Source organism: Thermobia domestica, chromosome 7, assembly GCF_964235325.1.
Source record: "Thermobia domestica chromosome 7, izTheDome1.hap1.1, whole genome shotgun sequence".
NCBI lineage: Eukaryota > Metazoa > Arthropoda > Insecta > Zygentoma > Lepismatidae > Thermobia > Thermobia domestica.
In genome coordinates this window covers 146,197,366-146,223,699 of record NC_137460.1, presented here as the reverse complement: position 1 = coordinate 146,223,699, position 26,334 = coordinate 146,197,366, and the positions used below count along the sequence as shown (strand labels likewise).

The window sequence follows — 26,334 nt, the reverse complement described above, 5'->3', positions numbered from 1 at the left end:
CTGATAAATTTGATAAAAACTTGGGATGCAGGGTACATTCCTCAAGTTAACTTACAATTTTGTAGGTTATGAACAAACTAGCACATTTTGTTTGAATCGTATGTTGTTTAATAACAACAAACTTTGTTTTATTATGTGAAACTTCATTACTCTCACTTACGGTGCGAGTAGATGTTCCAGTTTTTTGGTGATAACATACAGTTATGCTATTTCACGCATTTGATCACGGAAAACAGGCAGTAGGCATTACGGGTATAAAATTGCAAACACTATATATTTATATTCCTATGTTTTCTATTGCAATAAAATCAAAGCTTAAACACTGTATACATTGTGTCCCTTTGGCGCAGAGGATAGCGCGTTGGACCTCTAATCCAAAGGTCGTGGGTTCGAATCCCGCAAGGGATGTTTGTTTAGTTTTTTAATGCTTAAAAGGAGAAACCGTTGCCCCAGTAGAGACCTGCACGGGCCGGGCTTGGGCGGGCCGACTCTGTTATTTCTTTGGGCCGGGCCGGGCTTGGACTGGCCGACACTGATTTCTCTTCAGGTCGGGCCGGGCTGGGGCCGATCAATTGCAATTCTTTAATAATTATTGACTTTCATTAAACGATAATTGGAATAAAGCCAAACGTTGAAGAAGTGTGTCCGTGAAAAATGTTACAAAAAATGCAATAGCTATTTAGTTTGTGTTGCTTAGCGGCTCCACTTTCACTATAGAGGATTGCAGGCATTATGCGGTAAATTGAGCTCTGACCTTGATCTTCACTGAACTCAAAATATAAAAAGAAGGGGTGGGAATGTTTTGCCTGTCGCTAAACAATATTTCCATCTTCACTTTACGCTAAAAATCAATTAAGTTAGATTTTTGTTACATGGAATGGAGTTTTTGTTCTCTCGATGACAGGGGAAGTTCTAGGAGGCAATGGTACCATTCGGGAGGCAAGCGTCAGGTTGTGAACCAGAGATTAGAAAATGTTTCTGAGGGTTAGGTCAAATTTAGTACTAAATTTTGAGAAAGATTCGGGCTCGAGCTAATTTTTAAAAAAAATTATCGGGCCGAGGTCGGGCCAAAATCTTTTAAAATTTATCGGGGTCGAGCCAAAATCTTTTAAAATTTATCGGGCCCGGGCCGGGCTTGGGCCAAGAATTTGGAAAACTTATCGGGCCGGGCCGGGCTCAGGCCGGGCTCAGGCCGAAAATCTCCAATACTTTTCTGGCCCGGGCTGAGCCGGGCCTAGGTACGTTCGGGCTGGATTGGGCTCGGGCCGAAAAAATCGGCCCGTTCAGGTCTCTATGCCCCAGATATATTCGTCGCTTATATGACGTAGAACATACACGACCATTTTGCACTAGGCTCGGGCTCACTTCCTTCAATGGGGCTAGTACCAGGCCCGTAGCCAGCCCAAAAATGTAGAGGAGCCGGTAGAAGTTAGAGGGGTGCGGTGTGCGTGGATTTTCTCGGGGTTCTCAAGTTTCCTCCCACTTTCTTCACTCCACCATTTCATTCATTTCTCATCATCACCGTCTCCTTTAGCCTAGCTGGCATAATCGTGGGACGTAATTTAAAAATATCATATCATTTTTACACTGACCTGTTACTACAGAAGGATGTGACTAAGAGAGAAGGAAATGTAGAATTTTTTAAAAAATATTGTACTTTTAATCTGAGGTGGCTTGTGAGAGCAGTAACACAGATAAAGATTTTTAGCTGCTTCAAACTAAAAGAAAAAAACTCATTTTCCTCTCTTTTTTTATTTCAATAAAATCAAAGCTTAAGCAGCTTGTACGCCGTGTCCCTTTGGCGCAGAGGATAGCGCGTTGGACTTCTAATCCAAAGGTCGCGGGTTCGAATCCCGCAAGGGATGGTATTCAGTTTTTTAATGCTTAAAAAGAGAAATCATTGCCCCAGCTATAATATATTCGTAAGCGCAATTTATTTTAAATGTGATATTTAAACTGAGGACTCTTCAAACCTTAGTCTATTATTTGAAGAGTGGCGTAATTCTATCTCAAATAGTTTTTTTTTTTTTTTTTTCTAAAGCCTACGGTCACAGTGCATCCGATTTTTCCCTCTGGCGATTACGGCAGACCGCGTCTGCCGACTGCTTTGTCACACTGTAACCGATCCGTCGTCAGTCTGTCTTCTTGTGGGATACAGTATGGACGAGGAATTGCTGATATTAGAAAATCCTGTGTTAAAAATATTACTTTTAGAGGAAGATAGGAGCGAATATGTAAATACGATTTTTGAAGAAAGAGAGAAATATGGCGTCACACGGTATTTCCAAAGTAGGTGAAGCAGCCACAGAAGTTTTTTCAGTACTTCAGAATGAAACAGAATATATTTTGGCAAATCTTACAGAGATCCGAGGACGCATGGAGAAGCAAAGTAATTTTCGAAAATGTATATCAGCAGAAGAACGGCTTGCTGTAACGTGTAAATGGGAGTTTCAATACTTGCGATGAGTTGTAAATCACCCGCTAGTCTGGCGTAGTCTGACGACAAATACAAAATAATTTGTTTCCGAACGGTGGTCGGTAGAAATCGGCCGTAGTCGCCAGACCATGTCGGTGTCTCACTACGTACACTTCTCTCAATGCATTTGTTTATTTCACTGATGTCGTCAGAGTATGTCAGACTAAAAAGTCGATGAAAGTCGGATCCACTGTGACCATAGGCTAAGATGTAAGCCATATTGGTGTCGCTTACATCTTTCCGTCATGTAAAATGTGTAATATAATTGGTCGTTACGTTTCCTGGCACTATGCAATAAAGGCTACTGAGACTGAGTTTTATTCAGTGACACTGCCGCTTTTTATGCGGCATTATTTGATAGTTGCTACTCAGTGGCGGATCTAGTCCGGGGCTGGAGGACCTAGATCGCCCTATGGTTTTTTTGAGGAACAAAAATAATTTAAGCTATTATTTAGATATTTTATAAAATTTGTAAATTCATGATATACCTATCATAGTTCTGGCTACCTCCAGCTTTACCTTCTAGATCCACCACTGTTCCTACTAAAATCTTTGTAATGCTGACTTTGTAATGTTCAGAACAATCAGCAATTATAATTTCACTATTACAGACAAAAAGAATAATAATCCGGGAACACCTTCAGTCGGACAAGAGCATTAACACAGTCGAGCAGAGACAGTCGAGAGTTAATAATGCGCTGTTTTTCTCTGCTGGTTACTGGACAACATCCATGGATGTATTAGTGAAATGGAAAGTTGTCTCTTTGAATGCAGTGTCATTCAAAGATATTCAAACTGTTGATAATGATGTATTATGCAAAGGAGTTAAAGTGTATTGGCTGCCTGAAAAAAAAGAAACTGTGATTAAAAGAAACGATTACTATGAAACTGTGATTGAAAGTGAATATTCAGCACAGGATCCTACATTAGAACAATCCGAGTCAGAATCTATAGATGTCCCTCTCAGTGTTTTAAAGAAAACAGCACCAACGAACCTACTGAAAGAAGATAAGAACTCCGAAGATAAGCACGAAAGTGACAGTTAGTGTGAAAATGAAAATAAGAATGAACGTGATGGTTATTATGAAGATGAAGGGGAAAGTGTTCAATTACCTGATAGTGGTAATTCTGATCTTAATCCACCATGCAAACTGGAGTGTGAATACGTGAATATTCTATATAAATGTTTATTGTGTTTCAAGCATATTGCCAACATTGACAACTGCAGAAACCACTCATCCGCTTCTTCTGAAGAGGAATTTGAAATCAGGCCTTCTCCATGTAAGAAGCTTGTATAGGATGTTAATTGTCTTGAATTGGTGGTTCCAAGTGCATCTACAGTTCAATCACAGTTGTACCGGATGGAGAAAGGAGAGAAATACCAATGGAGATGTCAAGAGAACAAAAAGAGGGCAAATCGCAAGCTATGGAATGAAGGTAAATCATACTTCAGTCGGAATACAAGAAAGTTCATCCTTTCTCATTCAATGAAGCCACTAGTGGTTCTACGTGTAGAAAGCAGTGTAGACTAATAACAGATGAAGAGAGGCAAAATATACTTTCAGGTTTCTATGGAATGATAATTAATTGTCTGGCATGTGAAAAAGGGCTCAGTTAGAAGAAGAACAAAGAGCAAAAAATCAATATCAGTTACACTTATAGCCTTCCCTCACGACAACAATGTTACTTTCGTCTGTAAATTAATATTCTTAAATACTTTGAGCATTTCGGAAACAGTAATGCGTACCGTCTTAGCCAAAATTACTCCTTACGATTTTCTGGATAAAAGAGGTAGTTGGCATGAATACTTAGAAGTGAAAGAAAATATTGATTGATTCTGAAGTCGTTTACATCAACAGATTCCTACAAATGACGTCACATTACTGTCGTAAATTTTCTTCGAGTGAATATCTTTACCCAGACCTCACTATAGGAAATACGTATGAATTATAGTGCCAAGAATCAGATAAATAATCAAAGGCCAGCTATCAGCCGTACTATAAGGTTTCGAAATCAATGAATTTCTCATACAACAAACATATAACCAAGAAAAGTAACGTAAGAGAAAAAAAATAACAGACCAAGACTTAGCTAAACAATATTCAGACAAGATTGCATCAACAGTGTTTGATCTTCAACAAGTAATCCAACTCCCTTTATTAAAAGGGAGTGCAGTTTTCTACCACCGCCATCTATCAATATAAAATTTCACAATATACAATATTGGAAACAAAGACTACCATTGCTTCTTATGGCATGAAGGTGTCAGCAAAAGAGGATCTTCCGAAATTGCTATATGTGTAGGTGCAAATCTTCAACAACTTGATACTCAAAGCAGAAGGATATCGAAGTTTTTGCTGATGGTTGCAGTGGCCAAAGTAAAATATGATTGTAGCCACCGTGCTGCTGTGCACATTAGCAAATGATATAAGTTTGAAAAAAACATTAGTTTGTGTTTTTAAAGCAAATCATGAACAGAATGAGGGAGATTCTGCTCCCAGCACAATTTCGACAGCCTTGGCACATGCAGGAGGCGTCTTTATCCCATGCCAATTGGAACATTTACTAAGATTGGCTTGTCATGGGTCCCCATACCTCAATGAAAGTTGAAGATTTTAAAGACTATAAGAGTATTTCGAAAAGTGTATGTATTAAATCTGTGAGAAAATTTGATTCTCGCAATAAAGTGGATTGGATGGTTGTCCGGTAGGTAATGGCGACCAAAAAGGAATTGACAGGGATTTTTACAAAAACAAGTCACCTCAGTCAACATTATGAGAAGCTATCGCTGAAAAGGAATACTTTGGGTGCACTGAAACACATACTGTCACAATTTAATGTATCTGCCCCAAAAAATATGTCGAGAGAAAAGGATTTAATGCACCTGTGCTCGGGACCAACACCTGTCATTCGTGAGAACTAATGTCAAAAATTTTATTAGAACCTTGCAACCATGATATTTATATTTATTTGATTGTTTATATATTTTTTTATTCATGTATATCCGGCTTAAGAATGAAGAAAAAGAAGAAGAAATAATTTGTAATATTACACTAATTACTGTTGATTTTGCGAATTTATATTTCAAACTTGTAATTTTCTTTTTCCATAACGATTCGCTTTTGTTTATGGTTGCTTAGCAACCAGAACAAGAAGAGCTGTTTATTGAATGTAATGTATTAATAAAGTTATTAATGTAATTTCATGTAATTTCATGTATTAATAAAGTTACAAGTAATTAAGGTCTAAGTGTCAAAGTGTTAGATTGCATGTATGACAAACGCGTATATTTCTGTAAGACATATATTTTTTTTTAGCGTGATGACGTCATATTGAATGAGCACGCTACAAGTCTTCGAAAGAGCCATCATACATCATTTACAGGGCTATTATTTTACTGTATGTGTAGAACAGTTCAGTTGTATTAAATTTTATTTACATACCTCTCCTACAAAATTACACTTTTGGCACTTACGTTAGTACGTCGTGTAAGCGACGTATTGACTAATATATTGAAATCTGTATTAAAACTTAAGGTTGTCTTTTGTTTATCCTGCAGTTATCATATCTATGTCTCAGTACTCATCGTGATTTCTAGCAAATAAACTTCATATTTCTCAATGTTCTCAATGGAAAGCCGCATTTGTTTCAATACATTAATTATTCTCTATTCTAAAGAAAACACCCAATGAGCAATCATATAGGGCCTAGATGTTAAATCTCCTTATTTTCGGTAAGATATACTTGCATGATGTTCCTAAATATCAAATTCATATGCACTGAAATTTGTCAAAAAATAAAATTTATACACTTCCTTAAAAAGAAAATTTGGAGAAATTAACTTTCTTGAAAATATTAAAAATTAAAGAATTAGCCTCGAAGCTCTCATAACAGCTAATGTAACAACCTTGTCATCCGTATTACAGAGCTCCGGATGACTATGTAACGAACCTAAGAATTAGCGTTATTCACAGTTCCGCGTCATTTGGAGTCATGGAGAAAATTCCTGTTCAACTGCGTCAGATGCGGGCATTGACGGTTGTCTACAATAGGGATGACCACATTTTTTCGAAAAATACTTTTTCGAAAAATGAATTTTTCGAAAACGAAAAGTGAAGAACGAAAAAATTTTCTAAAAAACGAAAAACGAAAAATTTTTCGAAAAACGAAAACGAAATTTTTTTCGAAAAACGAAAAACGAAATTTTTTTTCAAAAAAAACGAAAAACGAAAAAATTTTTCGAAAAAACGGAAAACGAAAAAGTTTTTGGGAAACGAAAATTTTTTCGGAAAACGAAAAACAAAAAAAAATTTCCGAGAAACGGAAAACGAAAAGTTTTTCGAAAACGAAAAACGAAAACTGCCAAGAAACGGAAAACGGATAACTTTCGTAAAACAAACTGAATTCATTTCATTTGTCATTACTTCTAAACTACAGTATCCTATGCATACGTATAGGAAGTCTTATAGAACGGCTATGTTCATCTGTCTGTCTATCCATCCGTTCGTCTGTCGGCTGCCATCAGAGCAAGAGCGTTAAGAAATAGCTAGAAGCATACATAATTTTGCAACACGAATAGATTCATCTAACCTATTTGACTTTTATATAATCCAGAAGTGGTAGAGATCTGTCGCTTTCTGTTACATTGTTGATCATCACAGAACATAAGCGGTAATACTGTATATAGAACGTCGCGGTTTTTCAGTGTCCCAAGAATATATTCAATGTTCGCCCTTATTACACTTGCAGCTTAAGCTATGCATAAGTGTCGGAAGTCTTTAGAATGGCTTTGTCTGTCTGTCTGTCGACAGGTGTCAGAGCAAAAACAGTAACAGATATTCAGAAGTCGTTTCTTGCGGTTGATTTAGAGCCCCTAAAATAGGTTCGATCTCCTCCATTAACCCTCCATTCAAGCCGTAAGTGGTTCAAATACCCTTTTTTCGTTTCAACTTTTATCACTATAGAACGAAAAAGGTAATAGATAGCGAGAAGCGATTTATTGCAAACAATTTAGCGTCTTAAGACAACATATAACTATCCACAACATTCAATCCAAACCAGAAATTGTTTATATTTACTATTATTTCCTATTTACTATTACTACTATTATTTACTATTATTTCAATACTGAATTACGAGATATCGAGATGTAGATTTTTGCAATCGATTCAACTTCCAAAAAATAGGTCTATCTTTTCCATTAATCCTCTATTCAGATCGGAAGTTGTTCAAATTAACCGTTTTCGGTTTCAACATTAATTGATATAGACCAGAAATAGTAATAGATAGCCACAAGTGATTTTTTTTTCAATCAAATCGATACAGCGTCTCAAGAGTATATAAGCTATATATCATCACAACCCACAATACTATCGAAGCCGAAAGTGGCTGAATTTACTAGATATTGGTTTCAGTATTGATTTTTATAAAGCAAAAACTAAGAGAAATCGTATGCTGGTTTTCGTGATCGACTAAGTATTCCAAGAATTGGTTGTATCTTCCCTCTTGACCTTTATTTCCACCAGAAGTGGTTCAAATTAACGATAACAAGGTTCAACATTTATCACCACAGAACAAAATTGGTAATAGATAGCGAGAAGTGATTCACTTACAATCGATTCAGGGTCTCAAGAGGAAATACAATTACAATCTGCAACACTCCACAAAGGCAGAAATGGTTGAAGTTTATTACTATTTTTGATTTTACAGGTAATAATAATTTCCATAGAGCAAAATCGGTGAGAGATATCGAGATGTATCTTTTAAAAATCAATCCAGCGTCCCAAGAATAGATTCCACCTTCTTCGTTAACACTTTACTTGAACCGAAATTGTTCAAATTAATCATTTCCAGTTTTAACACTTGTTGCGACAAAACAAAAATTGTAATAGATAGCGACAAGCAATTTTCTGGAATCAATTCAGGGTTTTAAGAGAATATATCGTCATAACCTGCATCACTCTTTTGTAACCTTAAATGCTTGAAATTTACTACTACTTTCGGTTCCAATACTTATATTTTTAGAGCAAAAACTATGAAAGATATCGAGAAGAGATTTTTCTTAAATCAATTCAGCGTCCTAAGAATAGATTTCATCTCCTCCCTTAACCCTCTATTCAAGCCGGAAGTGGTTCAAATTAGCCATTCCTGCTTTCAATCTTTATCGCCATAGAACAAAAACGATAAGTGATAGCTAATAATGGCTTTTTGACACGGATTCAGCATCCGAGGAACAGATTCTATCTTTGATCTTATTAATCTATTCCAACCAAGAGTTTTAGTTATGCTACTTGTTACTGAAGTTTGAGTATTCAATTCGCATAGATTGGAAGTCTACCACAGTTTTACACTGTGAAACGAAACTCACTTGTTTCTCTACAAAAACATGAAGTAGGAGAAATGTATCACAATCATAGGCGTATCCAGGGGGAAGGCGATCGGGGGGATTGCACCGCCCCCCCCCCCCGCAGAAGGACACTTTCTTATTTTATATATAAATAAAACCCATGGCAGAAGTTGGGGGCTCTTAAAAGTAGCTCTAAGTAGCAGTATTACAACCCAGCGCCACTCCCCCAGAAGTCCGTCCTGGATCCGCCCCTGATCACAACTCCCGGTTTTGGTATTGATCACCATAGAGCAAGCATGGTAATAGTTAGCGAGAAGCATAAATTCAGAACCTTGGGAAAAAGACTATCTTCAAGTTTTATCCTCTGGTAGAAATTTACTGCCACTTCTAATTTCAATAGTGATCACTCTAGAGCAAAAATGATGAGATAAGGAGATATGTTTTTTTTTTTTTTTTAATACATGAATCCAGAATTCGAAGATTGTCATCTCGATCGTTATCCCTCTATGCAAACCGGAAATGGTGAGAAACTACCATTTCCAGTTTCATAGTAAAGAAAAAAACGATAGCCGGAAGCAGTTTTTGATATGGATTCTGTGCCATAATGGTAGTTTCCATCTCTGAGTTTAATGCAACTGAAAGTGATAAATACTTACTAAATCCCGGTTACAATATTGATTCTCATAGAATGAGAGAGATACTGGGAAGCTACAAACGTTTCTTTTAAATATATAATTTCATAATCTCAAGAAAAGATTTCAAGCAATGCCCATTTGTCCAATGGCTAGCGCGTATTCCTTTGAAGCACAGGGTCCTGAGTGGGAAAACATTAAACGCGTTACGGTGGTTCGGATTCCACTTTAAAATGTAGGTCCATGTCTTGTATAGTCTCACTCGTTACTGAAAAGGGACGCTGAACTTCAACAAACAATCAAATAAAAAATATTTCATTTTAGTTGTTCTACTGAAGTTAGTAGCAGTAAAAACTAATACGAAAACGAAGACCTACCTGTTTAAAATTTGAATTCTCGTTTGATGAGATTATTATAGTCAGATACTTAGTTCTTTGTCCTACCGTATATAAAACATCTTTAAAACAAATAAACAATTCAATAATATTTTGTTAGTATTTAATTGACTATTTTTGAAAGCAACCAAGTTGCTTTTGATACTGACTTAGTTAGTTATAGAAAATAAGAGAAATGAATGAGGGATCTTAGTGAGGAGTCTTTAGAATCAGTTCAGTACACATAATCACTTCGTGTTTCATATTTTGGTAAAACGAATTGTTAAAAGTCAACTTATCACAGATTTGCCTGATACTATCACGATCAGCTTATACAGGATCCCTCTATTTCGTAATTTGTTAGTCTTTTCTTACATTATAAAATATATTGTCGATAAACTAACTAACTCTATGGCTTATGGAACTCGGAGGTTCAATGCTGCGTTCACAAAGCTCTCCACTGACTTCTATCCTTAGCCAACAGCATCCCGTTTCTACTTTGTATTCCTATCTCTGCGAGATCCAACTTAATATTGTCCTCCCATCTGCGCCTAGGTCTTCCTAATGGTCGTTTTTCGATTGGTGTTCCAATCAAGACTTTAAAAGCGTTTCTACTTTCTTCCATCTACATAACCTACCCACTTAAGCCTCCTAGACTTGATGACCCTAACAATGTTTGATAAACCGTATAAATTATATAGTTCCTCGTTATGAAGTTTCCGCCATTCCCCATTCCCGTTCCTCTTGGGTCCGAATATTCGTCTCAGGATCTTGTTCTCAAATACTATCAGTTTATGTTCTTCTCTCAGAGTAAGCGACCATGTTTCGCAACCATATAGAACAACAGGCATGATTATCATTTATATATTTTAAGCTTCAAATTCCTCGACAGAATTTGCGACAACAAGATATTTTGAACGGAATAATAACATGAATTCCCTGCTTTTAGTCGACATTTAATTTCATCGTGCATATGATTTTCGTCTGTTAATATTGATCCTAGATATTTGAAAGTATCCACTTTATCAAAAGTATTATTTAATATTTTACGAATCCATAATTTGCTGTATTACGGTCCCAACGCACTTCCATGTATTTAATTTTCTCTGCATTTACTTCTAAACCAATTTCCCTGCAAGCATTTAATAAGATCTCTGCATTTCTTTCTATTGTTCTCCTATCATCCCCTATTAAATTTACATCATCAGCGTATGCTATAACCTGGTGAATACCGTTCAACTCTAGGCCCTGGTTGCTATCTTTGATTTTCCATATATCGTATTCCAGAACAAAGTTAAATAATAACGGCGACAACGCATCTCCTTGTTTCAGGCCATTTTCGACGTGAAAGCTCGTGGACAAAAATTTTCTTACCCGAACTTTACTTTGGGATTCATTTAAACATATCTTAATTAATCTAATTAGTTTTCTCGGTATTTCAAGTTCTGTAAGAACATTGTATAATGTTTCTCTCCTAACCGAGTCGTACGCCTTTCTAAAATCAATAAATAGTTGATGTATCGGGGTATTATATTCCCTCTTCTTTTCGAGTATTTGGTGAATGGTAAATATTTGGTCGATAATTGATCGATTTCGTCTAAATCCGCTCTGATAATCTCCGATAATTTCATCTGCGTATGGGGTCAATCTTGCTAATAGAATATTTGAAAGGATTTTATAGGATGTTGATAGAAGAGAAATCCTCGATAACTCATTGATAATCACTATTAGTAAATAATTATATTTTAATATTCTGTAAAATATAAATTTTACACTGTTTACCTCTGTGAATTATTATTTCTAATTTATATCCCTCAAGAACTGAGGACCAAAGGTCTGTACATTACAATATTTCGTGCTGAGCTCGCACGCATACCAAACTCGTTAAAATCTATGACCATATAAACTTTGGTCAATATCGGATGAGTTTAACGCGTTTTAATGAAATTTCTTGATTTTACTAAGTTCAAGTCCAAATTTTCTGGCCAGTATTTTGAGAAAAAAATACTGTTACCAGCAGAGGCGGCCTTAGTAGTATGCGGGGCCCCGGGCGGGGGGGGGGGGTTTGTTAGGCGAAGTCCCTCCCCCGAAGCCAGGAAACATAGGTGAAATTTTTGAGGGGATAAGGGGTTCTTATGGCATGGGGGTCGATATAACTTACCACATTAATGATTCGGAAACATTTTACATGTATGCAAGATCAACAAACTAGAACACATAATAAAACTATCACTGACTCACGAAGCAGCTGCTTTGACGGTCACAGACGGAAGTCCACTTTTCTGGCTTTTCGCTGTGCAAAATCGTTGATAAGGTCCTCGTAGTCCATTGTTGAGGCAACTTCCTTTTCGATGGACAAAATAGCTAAACCGCACAATCTGCTTTGCGACATTGTTGATCGTAGATAGTTTTTGATAAGTTTCAACTTCTAAAAGCTTCTTTCCGCGCTGGAAACTGTAACAGGAATTGTCAACATAATTCTGTATGCAATAACGATGTTGGGAAATGAATCTCGAATGAGCCAAACGTACTGAAGACACTCTTGGGCGGCATTGATGTTATCAGGAAGCATTTCACGAAAAATCTTCAATTCTGCGCACAAGTCAATTCCATCCAAATCGCGTGAATCTTCTGCGCGTAACATGTTGTCCAAATCCATGCAACACTTTAACAAATAATCGTCGTTCAATGACCGCAAACCCTTCAAGTTGTATAGAAATCCAAAGATTGAAGCATACTCTTCCAGTTGTTCGAATCTTTTTTCCATTGAGGTAAGTGGTTGATCCACTATCCATAAGAAATATCCTGTTCTGAAGGACTCCTCCGACTAAGATGTTTCTTCGTCGTTACCCTCATAATCGAATTGTTTTTTCTTGCATCTGACTCTTCGTTCCTTGAATTTCTGAGCTACATTCATTTCGGACGCAATTTCCTTTGCTGCGATCATAGCATCGGAGAATCCGGTTTGCCGGTACTTTTTCAAGAAAGTAACAAGGCCTTTGATTTGCTGTATTGCCACATCGAGCTGCATGCCAGCTGATTGCAAAGTTTTGCTGACAGCATTCACAGCAAATAAAATGTCATACCATATGATTAAGCTCAGAATAAACTCGAAGCTTTCGAGCTCATAATTTGCAAGACATTCGGCTTCACTTTTTACTAGCGGATCATTGGCGGTATCTGCGACAGTCGACAGTGCCTCCCTGACTTCTTTCGTCTGATAACGAAGCGCTTTCACACTTTCCAGGCGGCACTCCCACCGCGTTTCTGAAAGTGATTTTGTAGTCATGAAAGGCACGGTTTCTTCCAAAATTGTCCACCTTTCAGCCGAGGCAGCAAAGCATTTATATATTCTCTGTATGACACCAAAAAACGTCACTGCTTGGGAGTTGCAATTAGCCATGTCTCCTAAAACAAGGTTCAAATTATGGCAGCCACACGGAGTGTAAAATGCTCGACTGTTCATGCGAAGAATGTGCGCTTGAACTCCTTGGTGTTTTCCCTTCATGTTCGCACCCCTGGCCACGGCAATCGGCGACGTCCAGACCGAGGTTCGGCAGTGCGGCAAGAAGAGCTTCAGACAACCCCTTTCCTGTTGCGTTGTCCACATCCAGAAATTCGATGAAGTGCTCCACCACCTTCACTTCCGGATCTGATACGTCCACAAAACGCAATATTATGGACATCTGCTCTTTGTGGCCAACATCAGGCGTGCAGTCAAGGATGACGGCAAGTTTCACTTTATCAATAATTTTCCCCTTTACTTCTGACGCCATCAGATCGATAAGCTCGTTTTGGATCCTATGCCCGAGGTAATGGTCGTGAGCCTCGTCGTTCTTAATTCGGCGGAGATGTTCTTGCATGGTTGGATCGAATTTGGCCAGCATCTCACCTAAACCTAAAAACTGACCATTGATCGGCGCATAAAGTTTCTCCGTTCTCCCACGAAATGCGCTGTTGTTTTCGGCAAGGTACTGTACAATCGCTAGAATTCTTGTTAACACTGCGCGCCAATTCTTTTCTTTTCTAATTCGTTCTAGCATCATGTTATCTATTGCGCTACCATTGGACATTCTACGAGCTAATTCCAACCACGCTGTCATGCACTTAACGTGATTTACAGAAACTTCGTGGTGCTGAAGTTTATCGCCAAGATGCTTCCAGTCGCAGCAGCCTTCGTTTGCTAACTGGCCTCTAGTAGCTGTCGTACCAAACAACTTACAAGGAAAGCAAAATACTCTGTCTCTGATCTTCGAATAACTTAGCCATCGCCTATCCACTGTTTCTCCGTTCGGCATCCTCCGTGTAAAGAAATTGTTCGAAAAATGTATGTTACCTTCGTCCTTTGGGTATTCACGGTAACTTAGCCTGATTGGACCCTTCTCCACTAACATGTCACGCACTTCACTGTTAATATGTTTCCAATTACCTGGATCGTATATGTCCTCGAACAGTGTGCTCGTCGTTTGAAGAGTGTCAGAAGTATGCAGAGGAATGGTCGCACTTTCACAGGAGAGGTCACTTTCTGGGTCTGTTGCAACAACGTTGTCCCCAGAGAATTGCACCAGGTTTTCATTGTTGCTTGTGGGACAACAGGGCGTAGAAACAGTTTTGTTGCCGGCTAGTTTGTTTTCTTCGTCGGACGCAAAACTTGGCATCACAACCTGGTCTGTCGCATCACACCGGTCGCTCACAGTCACACACAAATCATCATCCGTGTTCTCAAGTTTTAGGTATTGATCCGCTGATTTTACCGCTACAACAAACTTGTCTAAAGATCCCTTTTGCTTCTGAATGAAATCTTTATATTTCCGTTTCTTGGCTTTCGCAGACCCACTTTCGTATTTACGGAATTTGTCTCTGTCTCTACCACTCATGATGGTCACTTATTCTTTGCCCAATAAACGAATAATCGGAAGACACTCACGCACTAATCATAATATTACGTATCCACATCTCACTATGACTGCGCGGTCCGAATTCCGAAGCCAATTTGAGGTGCTACACAAGGCGTGCAATAGGAGCTATTTCTTGGAAGCGATGACTCAGAGGTGTCCGTAGCAACAGGATTACTCTTCTAACCCAAAAGCAACAAACAACATGACTTCTCACTCTATTTCGACAACAAAGAAAAGTTGAGATAATGTCATTTAGAGCCACGTGCATCGTATTAGCGTCGCCTTGTTTGCTGACCCATTGTTAATCCGAAACTCGGGGCGTAATAATTACGGTACTTTAAAACTAAAAATTTCATGCTAAACGCTTTCATAGAAATGGTGTAGATTTTGGGAATTTAAGGCTTCTAAAAGTAAAATATTGAGTAAGAAGTTCTGGTTTATGAAAACTGGTTTCCGAAGAAATCCACCACACCGTATTATTAGCCAAAGTATTCACTTTAACTCTAAGCTACGGTATGATCTGTCAGGAAAGTAAATGTACACCTATTTTTCGAGTCTAGCATTCCTGTGCTCCATCCGTGGAGAGTATGAGAATTAAATCAATCAAATGTTTACTGAGGGGCAAAAAGAAAAGCTTAATCTGAATAAGACATTGCAGAGGGGCACAAGCTGTGAATACGAATAGTGCATTGTGTAAATAAAGGACGACACCGAAAGAGAAAGCCAGAAACAGCTGTTAAACTTACAAAAAAAGAGTAAAAATTGTCGAAGTGGGAACATAAAACACAAATACAACAAATACGCCGACAACTAAACGGTCACCATGCCATGATCTTGGTGAAGTGGTTAAGGTGCTGGCTTACAAATGCAAAGGACGCAAGTTCGAGTCCTCAGCAAGGACATTTTTAAAAATTTTTGTTAATAATACATACAACTCATGAGAGATGATAAAAGAGGTCGTATTTAGTTTTTCGTAGCAATTATTATTGGTAATGTTTAGTACTGATAATACTTTTTGTCTTTGCGTATTGCTTTTGTTCTTGTCTTCATTTCGAAAGAGAAGAATATCCGAACAAATGCCACCAAAATTCCTCATATTTGGAATGTAAACGCCATTTGCAATTAGTGAAGAATAAAAATTGAACGTTCCGATGTAGCTGCAAAAAATAAAAAGAAAAACATGGAAGTGGACCATACTCATGGTTACTAAAAATACAATTTCTACATGCCTTACACCTCCCGACCACGTTTCTACGTTAGCAAGTAAGAGGTTTGTGTTTAGGTTAGGTTGGTCAATACGTTTTGCAAAGGGGCCCGGTTTAGCTCTGACGCACCACAGGTGCGAGAAGGGAGAAAAACACTTTTTCTCTCTCCCTCTGTGTGTCTACTTATCTATCTATTTGTATATATATAACGCTATTTGTGAATGCCATAACCACCCTAATTTTCAGCGGATTGAGACGAAACTTGGCACAAACATTAATTGTTGAAATATCTTGATGAGTTCGTTAACCAGAATAATCAGATGAAAATGTTCAAAATGGTGGCCCTTCAAACTCTTAAAAAGTTCCAAGGGAACCAAATTTCGCCCATAAATAGGTATTCAGAAACTTTGAATAAATTTTCCTCTTTTACTGAAATATTTGTGTGCAAAAACTTATTGAAATATTGGATCCGATTAATCGCCTAAAGAAGGTTCACGCCCTTTCGCTACGGTCATTTTTTTTTTTTTTTTTTGCAGGAGGGGGTTATTTTCCTATCGGAACAAGATGATTGTTACTGATGATATGAAATTACACATTGAAAGTGAAGTAACTTGTGTAACGTGTTATTTGAAAGAATAATATAATAAATGTGCATTCCTCTAACACAGAGAACTCATGTATTTCGAGTTCGGGAGCCTGAATGGCGAGGAGTGTTATTTGATTTGCTTTTTAGTAACACATTGCATTGCAAATAAAGGTAGGCACCATTAGTGGTAAGTAAAATAATAATAATAATAATAATAATAATAATAATAATAATAATAATAATAGGTGTTGTTTGTGGCAAGGTAATATCTTAATCAATTCTTCTTCAAACGTAATGATTGTAGCGCCATATCTCCCTTACAAACAAAATATTAGCAATTTATATCGAGAGAACGAGAAACTGTAGAGCGATGGGACCATCGTTGGACAGTATGCACTCATAGTACTCAGAAAAGTAAGCGATTTCAATGCAAAAGGAACGAAGAGTCATTGTCATGGGTAGTCATGGGGCCACGGCAGAGCCCTCTTTAGGCAAAGTGTCAATAACTTATATCGAGAGGTGATACTGGGATGGGACCAACTTTGGACACCGTGGACCCATAAAGCGCATCGAAAAAATAGGGGGGGGGGGCGCCAGCCAGCCTTACTTATTTCCACACAATAATATAAAATTATGTTGTCGAAATACACACACGAGTTAGCTACTAATATTTCATATTATTATTATTATTATTATCGACAGCGTCTTTTCATTACGTGTGCGTGTTTGACATGAAGCCAAAGAGAAGATCCATCATTCGTAGAAAGAATAATAGTCAGTTACTTTAACTGTGAACGACAGCGAAAAATACGAAAAGAGTGGACTACCTGTAGAGTAAAGAAGCAAAATTTTCTCTCAAATGGATAAAAAATCAAGCCGAGATTAATTCGAACTCGCATGGACGGCGCGAAAAGCCAGTGCTTTGTCCACTTTTTTTTTTAACTGACTCACTGAACGTGTTTCAGTAACTTACTTATTGCTAATTTTACTTGCTTCACTCGTTTAACTTGCTTTTTCTAATAACTTATAACGACAGAGACACGAGCACAGAAACATCGAGAACAGTTAAAAATCACAGATGCTCTCCCGCCGGGAATCGAACCCGGAACTCCATAGACCAAAGGCACACGTGCTAGCGACTAGACCAGCGGGAAGGGCACCACTCTCTCCCTGTGTCGTTAGGGATTACGACCACTGTCTTGCCAGCTATCACTTCTGTGGGTTGTATACTATGATCACATGTTTCTTCTCTGCTGCAAGAGTAAAACCTACATTATATGTAATACATGAGGTATTTAGACCTACATGCTCTTCATATAATGTAATAAAAGGGTCATGCTGGGAATAAGAAAAAGAACATTCCTTGGACAAAACGGAAACTATTGGCATCAAAAATATTTATCTACGAGGCATGCGCAGTAGTATATTTCAGAATAGTTACTGTTTTGTTCAGTAAACGAAGAAAGGGGTATAAAAAAGCAAATATGTCGCGTCAACGAGATCGACCAGATTTGACAGGGGCGGAAGCAGATGTATAGTAATACAACAACTTCGCTCAGTTGATACGAGCCGAGCAAGTTGATATCACTACCCGAGTTGGTCTTCTGCTTGGGCTCAAGAATTCGACCGTGCAGGTCTCAGCCTTAATTTTAAGAACTACAGTATAATTATAAGTACTACAAGAAAAATACCTTTGACTCGACTCGGATTGAACTCGAGTCGAGTCGAATTTTGGCTCGACTCCTGCTCATCCCTATTTGTATTTATATTTTGTTTCCACTTCAACAATTTCTACTCTTTTTTTTCTTCGTTTACCTATTGTTTCTGGATTTCTCTGTCGGTGTCGTCCTTTATTAACACCATGCACTATTCTTATTTCCAGCTTGTGACCCGCTTCAATGTCTTATTCAGTTTAGGCTTTTCTCCTTACATTGACTTGACATGTGATTGATTTAATTCTCACTTTCCGCGCACAACCGATGAAAATGTTTTATTATTATTATTATTATTATTATTATTATTATTATTATTATTATTATTATTATTATTATTATTATTATTATTATTATTATTATTAGTATTATTATTATTATTATTATTATTATTATTATTATTATACTATTGAACTTGCGCGGCGAAATTACTGTATAATACGATATCATTTCAGTAATTTTATTCCATTGTATGTTATTTAATTTATTAATGGGCACTAAATTGTCTCCAGATCAACGAATAAATTAACTACGGCATGCACTTTGGTGGAAATATCATTACATGAACATGTTTGGAACGAACCAATAATCTTATTGCAATGATATTTCCACCAAAGTGCATGCCGTAGTTAATTTATTCGTTGATCTGGAGACAATTTAGTGCCCATTAATAAACTAAATAACATACAATGGAGTAAAATTACAGAAATGATATCGTATTATACAGTAATTTCGCCGTGCAAGTTCAATAGTATAATAATAATAATAATAATAATAATAATAATAATAATAATAATAATAATAATAATAATAATAATAATAATAATAATAATAATAATAATAATAAATAAAAATAATAATAATAAAACATTTTCATCGGTCGTGCGCGGAAAGTGAGAATTAAATCAATCACATGTGAAGTCAATGTAAGAAGAAAAGCCTAAATTGAATAAGACATTGAAGCGGGTCACAAGCTGGGAATAAGAATAGTGCACGGTGTAAATAAAGGACGACACCGAAAGAGAAATCCAGAAACAGCAGGTAAAATGAGAAAAAAGAGTAGACATTGTTGAAGTGGAAACATAAAATACAAACACGAATAGGGATGAGCACAAGTCGAGCCAAAATTCAATTCAACTCGAGTACAATTTGAGTCGAGTCAAAGGTAATTTTCTTGAATTGAGTTCCGAGCCAAGTCGCTGTTTTCGAGGTCTAGTTTCGAGTTGAGTTGAGTTTGATAATGGCTCTCTCGCTCGTTCTGCTCGTTTTAACTCGTTTTGAAATATTGGCCTGATCAGACTGGAAAGCAAAAGCCATGAGAAATGTAAGCAGTAATGTGGAATACTTTTAGTGTTGCTCACGACAGAGGTGCGTCTCATCTCGTAATTTTAGTGCATCTCGTGGGGCAATTTTAGTGTATCTCGTCTCGTCTAGATAACGAGAAGACAAGAGTTTATTATTATTATTATTATTACGAGACAGCCTCAAATGTCGTAATCACCAATATAAGTATATACTGTAGTTCTTAAAATCAAGGCTGAGATGTGCACGGTCGAATTCTTGAGCCCAAGCAGAAGACCAACTCGGGTAGTGATATCAACCGGCTCGGCTCGTATCAACTGAGCGAACAGCTCGAGTCGGCTCGGTTGGGATGAGCCGATGACCCGAGCCGGCTTAGTTGGAACAAGCTATCGACTCAGCTCAATTGAGCCGATGGCTCGAGCTTTCTCGGTTGGGATGGGTCACCTACTCGGCTCATGTGAACTGGTTCGAGCCAGCTAAGTTGAAACTAGTTCATCAGCACGTTTCGACTCAGCTCAACTAAGCCGATGGCTCAAATCGGCTCGGTGTGGTGAGCTGTTGGCTCGGCTCACTTCTCGATTCGGTTCGATATTGAATGAGCTGTAAGCCGAGCCGTTGAGAAGCCCAAACCCGGTCCCAGCTGTTTTGAATATATTTGGATGAAGCCTATAACTTTTAACAATTTTTTGCTCGAGCCCGAATACTTGCCCCTTCGGAACTCAAACCCAGAACGTGACCGATGTTCTTGCCTCCTGAAGACTTCCAGACGACCGTATAATAATAATAATAATAATAATAATAATAATAATAATAATAATAATAATAATAATAATAATAATAATAATAATAATAATAATAATAATAATAATAATAATAGTTTTAAACTTGCCCTGAAATTTGGCAAAACTTACTTAAAAGTAGAGATTTCGGGGAAAGGGTTCCGTACCTTCAAGACACACCTCTGCAACTACCAACATTTTAAACTAGAACCTTTTATTGAAGTTTCATGTAGAAAGTATGTTTTGAGGAAAATAACTGTAATAAATATAACTGAATATCACGCGACAGTAAGGCATATAATAAACTAATTTTTAGAATATGCAGAGGTAAATATAAAAGCTTTGCTACAAAAATACCTACACAGAGCATAATTCAATGAGCTCTGAAATATAATGTAACGAAATAGCCTATGAGATTCAGTCTACAGAGCAATTGTTACTTAAAGAATGGACATACACTATTTCGAGAATCGAGACAAGACGAGAAATGTTTACCATACTTTTCGTCTCGTCTCGATTCTCATCTCCAAAGAGAGACGAAAATTTTGAGTTAGCCTTGACCCGTCTCGAATGTGAAATGTTAATTCTCATGTTATTTTATTTGTTTTAGAAACGAGATGAGAAACTCCTCTTCTCTTAACAACATTAAACCAAACCGAAATATTCTTTCCAAATGTCACGTTTCTGCTTGTAATGGTATAACCTGAGCGATAATTAGCTCCTAGCTTTTAATCTTCTACGAGATAAAAATAATTATTATTACTATTATTATTCCTGAAGATTTGATAGTTCAAGTATTGAAACATCCGAGTATTCAAATATCTGAATATAATAAAACGTATGTTATCGCCGATCAATCGCCATCAAAAATCCTAAAGTAAAAAAAATACAATGTGCATTCGCACAAGCACCTTGACCACTAAACCGCGATCGCTACGCGGTAAAAGATTCGTTTTTAGTCTGGTTACGTTAGGTTTCTTTGTCTCCGCTTGCAAACTTATATGTTATATTTTACGATTCAAAATGTCTTTCGTATTTCTTTTATGAAGTCTGCAAAGTTTATATTAATAACTTGAGTTTTTCTTAAACCACTGGTTCACAAGTTCGTTCTTTCTCCACACGAAACTACAAATATGACAGATTGAATTCTCATACTCCCCATTTCTTTCAAAGCAGTCGCCATTACCTGGTCAAAGACTTATTTCCGCCACGATTCATATTAACCAAAATAAATTCATTTTTCGGAAGCGGAACTTTCACTTTCCGGATTTCGAAAAATTATGGAATTCAGTTATACTCCGGAATTCAGAAGAATTTCGGAACTCGGAAAGAATCCGGAATTTAGAAAATTCCGGAATTGAGAAATCTCCGACTTTCGAAAAAATCCGGATTTTCCGAATTCCGGAATGTTAACGAAATCAGAAATTTCTAAATTCCGGATTTTTCCGAATTCCGAAATTATTACAAAATTGGAATTTTCCGAATTCCGGAATTTGTCCGGCTTTACTTTCGGGAGTCCGAAAACTAATAATTCCGGAACGGGTTATCCCTAGTTTATACACAACCTTTCAGAACACTAAGCTAGTAGCTGTCTACAAACAAACAAGTAATGCAAAGCATGTTGTATACTGCAATACGTCATGTATTAAAATCCGACACCATGACCCTTTTATTACATTATATGAAGAGCATGTAGGTCTAAATACCTCATGTATTACATATAATGTAGGTTTTACTCTTCCAGCAAATAAGAAACATGTGATCATAGTATACAACCCACAGAAGTGATAGCTAGCAATACAGTGGTCGTAATCCCTAACGACACAGGAAGTGAGGGGTGCCATCGCCGCTGGTCTAGAGGCTAGCACGTGAGCCTTGGGTGTATGGAGTCTCGGGTTCGATTCTCGGCGGGAGAGCATCTATCATTTTTAACTGTTCTCGATGTTTCTGTGTTCGTGTCCCTGTCGTTATAAGTTATTAGAAAAAGCGAGTTAAACGAGTGAAGCAAGTAAAATTAGCAATAAGTAAGTTACTGAAACGCGTTCGGTGAGTCAGTTAAAAAAATAGTGGACAAAGCACTGGCTTTTCGCGCCGTCCATGCGAGTTCGAATCAATCTCGGCTTGATATTTTATCCATTTGAGAGAAAGTATTGTTTCCTTTCGCTACAGGATGGATTTTCTCTTTGGTTTCATGTCAAACATGCTCAGGTAATGAAAAGACGCTGTAGATGATTAATAATAATAATAATAATAATAATAATAATAATAATAATAATAATAATAATAATAATAATAATAATAATAATAATAATAATAATAATATGAAATATTAGTAGCTAACTCGTGTGTGTATTTCGACAATATAATTTTATATTATTATGTGGAAATAAGTAAGGCTGGCTGGCGCCCGCCTCCCTAATTTTTTCGATGCGCCTTATGGGTCCACGGTGTCCAAAGTTGGTCCCATCCCAGTATCACCTCTCGATATAAGTTATTGACACTTTGCCTAAAGAGGGCTCTGCCGTGGCCCCATGACTACCCATGACAATGACTCTTCGTTCCTTTTGCATTGAAATCGCTTACTTTTCTGAGTACTATGAGTGCATACTGTCCAACGTTGGTCCCATCGCTCTACAGTTTCTCGTTCTCTCGATATAAATTGCTAATATTTTGTTTGTAAGGGAGATATGGCGCTACAATCATTACGTTTGAAGAAGAATTGATTAAGATATTACCTTGCCACAAACAACACCTATTATTATTATTATTATTATTATTATTATTATTATTATTATTATTATTATTATTATTATTATTATTATTATTATTATTATTATTATTATTATTTTACTTACCACTAATGGTGCCTACCTTTATTTGCAATGCAATGTGTTACTAAAAAGCAAATCAAATAACACTCCTCGCCATTCAGGCTCCCGAACTCGAAATGCATGAGTTCTCTGTGTTAGAGGAATGCACATTTATTATATTATTCTTTCAAATAACACGTTACACAAGTTACTTCACTTTCAATGTGTAATTTCATATCATCAGTAACAATCATCTTGTTCCGATAGGAAAATAACCCCCTCCTGCAAAAAAAAAAAAAAAAAAAATGACCGTAGCGAAAGGGCGTGAACCTTCTTTAGGCGATTAATCGGATCCAATATTTCAATAAGTTTCTGCACACAAATATTTCAGTAAAAGAGGAAAATTTATTCAAAGTTTCTGAATACCTATTTATGGGCGAAATTTGGTTCCCTTGGAACTTTTTAAGAGTTTGAAGGGCCACCATTTTGAACATTTTCATCTGATTATTCTGGTTAACGAACTCATCAAGATATTTCAACAATTAATGTTTGTGCCAAGTTTCGTCTCAATCCGCTGAAAATTAGGGTGGTTATGGCATTCACAAATAGCGTTATATATATACAAATAGATAGATAAGTAGACACACAGAGGGAGAGAGAAAAAGTGTTTTTCTCCCTTCTCGCACCTGTGGTGCGTCAGAGCTAAACCGGGCCCCTTTGCAAAACGTATTGACCAACCTAACCTAAACACAAACCTCTTACTTGCTAACGTAGAAACGTGGTCGGGAGGTGTAAGGCATGTAGAAATTGTATTTTTAGTAACCATGAGTATGGTCCACTTCCATGTTTTTCTTTTTATTTTTTGCAGCTACATCGGAACGTTCAATTTTTATTCTTTACTAATTTCAAATGGCGTTTACATTCCAAATATGAGGAATTTTGGTGGCATTTGTTCGGATATTCTTCTCTTTCGAAATGAAGACAAGAACAAAAGCAATACGCAAAGACAAAAAGTATTATCAGTACTAAACATTACCAATAATAATTGCTACGAAAAACTAAATACGACCTCTTTTATCATCTCTCATGAGTTGTATGTATTATTAACAAAAATTTTTTAAAATGTCCTTGCTGAGGATTCGAACTTGCGTCCTTTGCATTTGTAAGCCAGCACCTTAACCACTACACCAAGATCATGGCATGGTGACCGTTTAGTTGTCGGCGTATTTGTTGTATTTGTGTTTTATGTTCCCACTTCGACAATTTTTACTCTTTTTTTTGTAAGTTTAACAGCTGTTTCTGGCTTTCTCTTTCGGTGTCGTCCTTTATTTACACAATGCACTATTCGTATTCACAGCTTGTGCCCCTCTGCAATGTCTTATTCAGATTAAGCTTTTCTTTTTGCCCCTCAGTAAACATTTGATTGATTTAATTCTCATACTCTCCACGGATGGAGCACAGGAATGCCAGACTCGAAAAATAGGTGTACATTTACTTTCCTGACAGATCATACATTAGAATGTTGCAGAAGCCCCGCATATTTGAGCTGACTGTGACAAGAGAATATTCTATCGCGGGGCCTGGGGCGGGTGCCCTAGTCGCCACCCCCAAAGGCCGCCTCTGGTTACCAGCTAGTCAGAGCATCAATGCAAATGTGTACTGTCAGCAGTTTCGCCGTGTTCCAAAAAAAAAAAAAAAACACTCAAAACTCTGGAGCCACCACTTCTGAATTGCTAAGGGGTCCTCGTGTTACAAGACAATGCCCCACGTTTCTAGGATGACCCGAGACACCATTCTACACTTTGGATGGGAAACAATTGCATCCACCATACTCCCCGAATATTGCACCGATTATCATCTGTTTCATTCCTTGGACAATCAGCTTCCCAAGAGAACGCCAGTTCAAATCCCTAGTAGTGAAATGCTTCCGCCGTATTTGTCGTTCGAGGAACTACTGAGGGTTCGGAAGCCCATATTCTAGGTGGAAACCTAAATAAAACGAAGCAAACAATTATGATCACATTCTGAATGTTAATAATAACAATAGTAATATAGTATACATATTTCCCACTACTAGCCAAGTTTTATGGGAAAATTGACAATTGAAAATCAAAGTGAATAATTTTCTCCATTGTCATAAAGCTTTACTTTGGTAAATTTATTAAGGTCTGTCGTTAACATCTCTTTTTCCTCGGTCATATAATAGGATACTTGTGACAATAATATGTACGATACAATAAACTTAGATTACAACACTATTAATATAATACAACGGTGTGAGTAAACTACTTCCTCATATAAATTACATTGCATTCCAATATAAACCTTGCAACATTACATAATTTACTTATTAATAATATGGAATCTGTCAATATGTGTTAAATCACCTTCCTAAATCTAGTTAGAATATATAATTAGTTAGAAACAGTATTATGTAGCTACCTGTTAGTTTTATTACATACGCTATGACTACGTACAGTAAATGCTAACATTGTTCGTACCTAATGTTACTTGCACAAGTTAGGACGATAATATTAACTTCTTCACTTATAAATAGAAACTTTTCTCCATAATAACTGAGCTCAACTTTTCTTTCAATCATTTACTGAACAGCCTTAGTAATATTTCTCGGATGAACTGGTGTTTTTTTATTCTTCCGAATACAGTATATAGCTTCTCCATCCTTATGTGTTAATTCCTCTGTATTTTCTAAATTAGCTCAGTTCTAGTAATTTTATTCGGCCCTTGATTCGGATATTCCGCTGCTCTTTTCTTACAGATTTACATAACAGAAAAGAAAATATTTTCCATCTGACAACATAGCTTAATTTTTCTGTGCGCAATCCTGTACATAGGGACAGTTTGTCAATGGTTTATCAGATAAAACTGATAAAATCGGAAAAGTGTGGGCAAATTTCATTGCAGCCATTATTTACGGCTTTCTAAATTGGGAGTTTGCTTTCTCCTAATTCAAGTTGCTTCCCTGTTGTCTCAAAATGCTGGATACATTCTGATTATTTTGGACCAAGCACTGGAATCGATCCCAACATAACACGCATTACAGTTATGTGCGCTATCATTCGACTGCACCTAGTCACCTTATATTGATTAGACTCTACTAATTGCACTTATTTACACTACTAATTACATCTACACTATAATTTAACCATTTAACTTGTACTATTTTTTTTTCTGAAAGAGGTGGTTTTGTTCC

The 26,334-nt window shown here is 37.0% G+C and overlaps 2 non-coding genes across 2 annotated transcripts; both read left to right on the top strand.

Annotated features, from left to right (window-relative positions):
- Window positions 1-335: 335 nt before the first annotated feature.
- Window positions 336-408, top strand: TRNAR-UCU (transfer RNA arginine (anticodon UCU)). The gene has a single exon. It is a non-coding gene; the product is annotated as a tRNA-Arg (tRNA).
- A 1,384-nt stretch (window positions 409-1,792) lies between these two features.
- On the top strand, window positions 1,793-1,865 carry TRNAR-UCU (transfer RNA arginine (anticodon UCU)). The gene has a single exon. It is a non-coding gene; the product is annotated as a tRNA-Arg (tRNA).
- The last annotated feature ends 24,469 nt before the right edge of the window (window positions 1,866-26,334 follow it).